A 5,685-nucleotide genomic window follows, 5' to 3' on the forward strand; every position below is an offset into this window, starting at 1 on the left:
CCTGTAACTCAAAAAATGTAAGATTAAATATAGGAGATGATCAAGATTATGAAACACAACATGGCTATAGCCCCCATTTACAAGCTATTAGTAGATTTATATATAAATATATCCATGCAAGAAAGTTTCAATGAAGGCTGCATATTTCAGAAATAGTGATCATTAACATTAGAGCCAAGAAAGTTACATAGACACATCTGTTCATGGTGGTTGTGTATCTCAGGGGCTTACAATGACCATTTAATGATCAAAGGAGAGGAGGATATGCACAAATATCTTCATGTGTGAAAAAAATTGAAGTGCAAAGAATTTTTTCATATCTTATATGAGTTTCTTCTCAGATAAAGCATCTGTAATCAGCATAGGAGTCAAGGTGATAGAGAAGAAAGAATCAGCAAAAGACATAGAAAAGGACAAAGAACATGGGGCTCCCAAGCATCCAGCTGTATTTGATTACCATCACAATAAGTACATTCACCAACAGAGTTGCAAAGTAGAGAAACAAGAAGACCATAAATACCATTTCCTCCTATGGAACTTCCTCTTAACCCAATCAGAATGAATTTGGTGACACAGCTATTCAGGTCTATGGTTACAATAAACATAGAATGGAAACAGCTGAGAAATTATTTATTTGCAAAGAAAATTGATGAAGTGGTGATTTTGGAAAAGCAGTGGACTTGGATTCTCACTTAACAGTTTATTGTTCTAATTGATGAACTCAGTGATTCTAAAATGGATTCATACACAATCACATGGGAAACTTTCTTTCTTATGTTGATGCCAGTGCTTTAACCATGGGAACTTCCTGGGTGTAACCATGATTTTGGGGGATAAAACAAAAACCCACAGATAGATGGTTGATCTCTCTGCCAAAGTTTGAGAGCTGCGGATTTTGATTTATGAGCTTAATCAAGTCACTTAAAACATTAAAATTTTACCTCAGGTGAAAGCTAAAGAGTTAACTACAATCTCTAATGTATGAATAGGTGTACGATACACACATATATATATGCATAATTATTGCACCTGAATAGCTGAAAAACAATATGACTTTATAATTCAAAAGAATTAAATTGGAAGATTATCCTTCAGAAAAAATATTTATTGATATGCACACCAGCGTGCCTCCCTTATTCCTGATTTCTTCAGTAACTTGGTTGGATTTTACTTTAGGTATGAATTACTTTTCCAACTTTTGACTCATGGTGACAATAATATTAACTTCACTGTCACTGAAGACACATAAGATATTTGAATAAATCATTGAGTTTGGCATTATTATGGGGAATAACCATGCATGTGAACTCATCCATAAATCATATGAGAAGCATGGTTCTGCTTCATATCCTAATGTTCCAACCTGCTGTATCAATTTTGATATTTACACAACCTGAATAATGTGTTTTCTCATGTATGACTCTTCTACCACCATGTTTAGAGGTATTTTTTCTTTCAATTTTTGTTTCTTTTTAAACACAATTCAGAAATTTCCCATGCAGAGATTTGCCCATTTATCTTCTTTATTCTTTGTTCATATACATACATATGCATATAATGCAGTCATCCTGTAGTATTACATATTTTCATTTTCATTTTGAATATTAAAAGCCTTTTTCCTTGCAACTAAAGGAACTCACATGCAATTGTGCATTTTAGTAGTTGTAAATCCACATATAACAATGTACTAATATCAAGTTTTACCACATATAATTATATAATTGGCCTTCAAATTTTTGCTCGTAAAACTTTTGAGTCAAACTCTTATCATTTGTAAACTTTTATATTAATAATTTCATCAAAATAAAATTCCATTGTATGACTGAGGCAAAAGGAATAGATAATTTCATAATTATTGGTAATTATCATCAAATAGCCTTTCAATTATGTTTTATCAGAATTTAGTAGAAATGTTTTAATTATAGAATTAATAAATTTATATAGCAAAATACCCAAAGTTTAAATAAATTAGAAGGTAAAATACAGAAGGGCCCTTCTGTATTGGTTAGGGTTCTCTAGATAAACAAAATCAACAGGAAAAACCTGCAAATACAAAATTTATAAAAGTGTCTCATGTGACCATGGGAACAGAGTCCAAAATCCACAGGGCAGGCTGTGACACTGATAATTCCAGTAGAGGGTCTGGACAAACTCCACAGGAGAGACTCACTGGCCAAAACAGGAAGAGAGCCTCTCTCTTCTGAGTCCTCCTTAAAAGGTTTCCAGTGATTAGATTAAGCATCACCCATTGCAGAAGACACATCCCTTGGCTGATTACAAATGGAATCATCTGTGGATGCAGCTGACATAATCATGATTTAATTCTATGAAATGTCATCATCACAATAGACAGGCCAGCACTTGCCCAAACAGACAAACAGGTACAACCACTTGGCCAACTTGAAACATGAACCTGACCATGACAGCCCACCCCTTGCCAACCTGGCAGCTATGCATATCACCTTAAACCATACCCAATTTCTAAATAAAAAACAGCAATGCATAGGTTTTTTCTTTAACCTAACAATACTCAACTGTCCTGCATATAACTGGAAACACATTAAATCTCTCCAGAATAGGGTGTAAGTCCTTGGGTAATATTCATTTTTAAACTGGATATCCTACAACTTAAATAGTATAACAGGAACAAAACAGCATTACAATCCTCATTTCTGTAACTGATCATGTGGTCGAAGTTCATATTTGTCACTACCTTATTCCACTACACATTCCATGTTCCCTTTACCCTCAGCAAGCACTTCAGTTGGCTTTCCACTTCATTGCAGTTGAAGATTCATGCCTCCTCAAGCCTTGGAGAGGGTGAAGTACAACCCCTAGGGTTTGGGGAGACCCTGGATGCCAACACATGAAGGGGTTAAGCATGTGCCCCAGGGATGGCACAGAGCCCAGCTGCAGCCCTGATCCTTGGAGAGGGTGGAACAGAGAAAAAGGTGGTCTCCCCAATGTTCCCCAAGGTTGCATTCAGAAAGAGGTCGGCCTCTGTTTAGGCCCTTGGAAAGGGTGGGATTGCTGCTTCCTTAAACCCTGAAGATAAACAACTCTCAGATTGAAATCTAATGGACTTTGCCCTGCAAGTTTTCAAAACTATATGGGTCCAGTGACCCCATGTTCATTCCTTCTTATGGAAATTGGTATATGTAATCTATGACTGTTCCTCCTTTATATGTTGGCAGCAAACAAGTTATATGTTCCAACATATAAAGGAGGAACAGTCATAGATTACATATACCAGTCCACAGATCCAGAACCAGAGGATAATTTTATTTTAGAATATACCATGCCATAACTAACTTTGATAGGAGTTTGTACTGTTTTTAACTTTGTATTTCATTTGTATTGCTACTAAAATGCTTTAAGGATTTCTGACATTGTGATGGAATTAATGTATTTTGTTTGTGGATAAAACTTGTCTTTTTTAGGGTCCAGAGGGTATAAAATTCCAGTTTGAAAGGATGTATTTATCCTAGACAAGACATGTTTTAATCCTAATTCCAGTTTGTAAAGGCAGCCATTTCTTCTCACCCCTATTCAGTACTGTATGCTTGAAAATTTAATTAGATCATATTCCTGAAGATGCTCAATCAAGAGTGGTTGTTAAGCTGGATTAGATGTAGATGTGCCTCCACCCATTCCAGGTGGGTCTTGATTACTTTACTGGAGTCCTATTAAAATGGAAACATTTTAGAGAGAGGGAGAGATTCAGAGAAAACATAGAAAAACACCAGAGCCATGAGAAAGCCACAACAGAGAATGCCACAGAAGCATGAAGAAGAGTCTACCATCCAATGACTTTTGGAGATGAAGAAGGAAAATGCCTTCCAGGGAACTAGAGAGGAAGCCAACAGATGATGCCACGTTCACAATGTGCCCTTCCAGATAAGAGAGAAACCCTGACAATGTTTGCCATGTGCCTTTCCACTTGAGAGAGAATCCTTAAACTTCATCAGCCTTCTTAAATCAAGGTATCGTCTCTGGATGCTTTAGACTGGACATTTCTATAGACTTATTTTAATTGGAACATTTCCCAGCCTTAGAACTGTAAGTGAGCAACTTATTAAATTCCTCTTTTTAAAAGCCATTCCATCTCTGGTATATTGTATTCTGGTAGTTAGCAAACTAGAACAAGGATGATATCATCCACATTTTGAAATTTCAACTTCTGTGTGAGACTTAAGAGAGAGGTGTTTATTTGGCACAAAATTTACATTTTTGGTAGTGCATTTCCTAATTAAACTTTTATGGTCAATTCAGTTGACTACCATAAGTACATGAAATCTTGAAGTGGTGTGCTATTTTGTTCTTTTATCCAGGTTGCTGTGATACCCAGTATTCTAATTTGCTAGCTGCCAGAATGCAATACACCAGAGATGGATTGGTTTTTAATAAAATGGGATTTACTCAATTAGTTCTTCAGAGGAAAGGCAGCTAATTTTCATCTGAGGTTCTTGTTTATGTGGGAAGGCACAGGATGGTCTCTGCTGGCCTTCTCTCCAGGCCTGGGTTCCAACGACTTCCCCAGGGTGATTTCTTTCTGCATCTCCAAATGCCTGGGCTGAGCTGTGAGTGCTGAGATGAGGTGTGCTGAGCTGCTTCGGCTGTGCTATGTTGTGCTCTCTCATTTAAGCACCAGCCAATTAAGTCAAATGTCATTCATTGCAGCAGGTACGCCTCCTAGCCAACTGCAGATGTAGTTAGCAACAGATGAGGTTCATGTACCATTGGCTCATGTCCACAGCAACAGAACTAGGTGCCTTCACCTAGCCAAGTTAACAACTGAATCTAAATACCACACCCAATAAACCCCATAGTGATTTGAGCAGTAAATAAAGTAGTATTTGCAATGTCCCCTTTGGAGAATTGGGAGAAAGGGGAAATATTCAAATTCCCTGTCTGGGAATTTCTGATATTTTTGCAGGGCCAACCAAATCAATAGGCTGAACCCTTGATCTTGGTGTTTGTCCCTATGAAACTTGTTCTTGCAAAGGATAGGCAAAGCCTACTTAAAATTAGGCCTAAATTTCGCCCCTAGAGAACCTCTTTTGTTTCTCAAATGTGGTCTCTCTTTCTAAGCAAACTCAGCAAGTGAACTCTCTGCACTCCCTCCTACATGGGACATGACATCGAAGGGTGTAAATCTCTCTGACAATGTCAGAAAAAAAGCACAATATCAGATGGGACAGAGCAACAAGAGATAGATAAAGACTTCTTGGCCAAAATGGAGAGGAGAGAAATGAGATGAAATAAAGGGTTAGTGACTGAGAGATTTCAAACAGAGTCAAAGGGTTATTCTAGAGGTTATTCTTATACATTATATAGATATACATTTTTAGTTTATTGTGTATTGGAGTGGCTAAATGATAGTTACTGAAAATGTTGAGCTGAAGAGAATTTAGGAACCTAAATTAGGAGAATTTAGGCTCCAGTAGCCTAAATTCTTGAAGATGACTATATAAAGATATGACATTTACAACGTGACTGTGTGATTGTCAGAACTTGTGTCTGATGCTTTTGATATCCAAGGTATGGGCAGATGAGTAAAAAGTATGGATAAAAAATAAATAAATAAATAACAGTGGGGGCGAAGGTTAAAATAAATTAATTATTAATTAATTAATTAATTACAAATTAATTAATAAGAGTAAAATAAATTAATAAGGTATATGA

Source organism: Tamandua tetradactyla, chromosome 9 (assembly GCF_023851605.1).
Source record: "Tamandua tetradactyla isolate mTamTet1 chromosome 9, mTamTet1.pri, whole genome shotgun sequence".
NCBI classification, from domain to species: domain Eukaryota; kingdom Metazoa; phylum Chordata; class Mammalia; order Pilosa; family Myrmecophagidae; genus Tamandua; species Tamandua tetradactyla.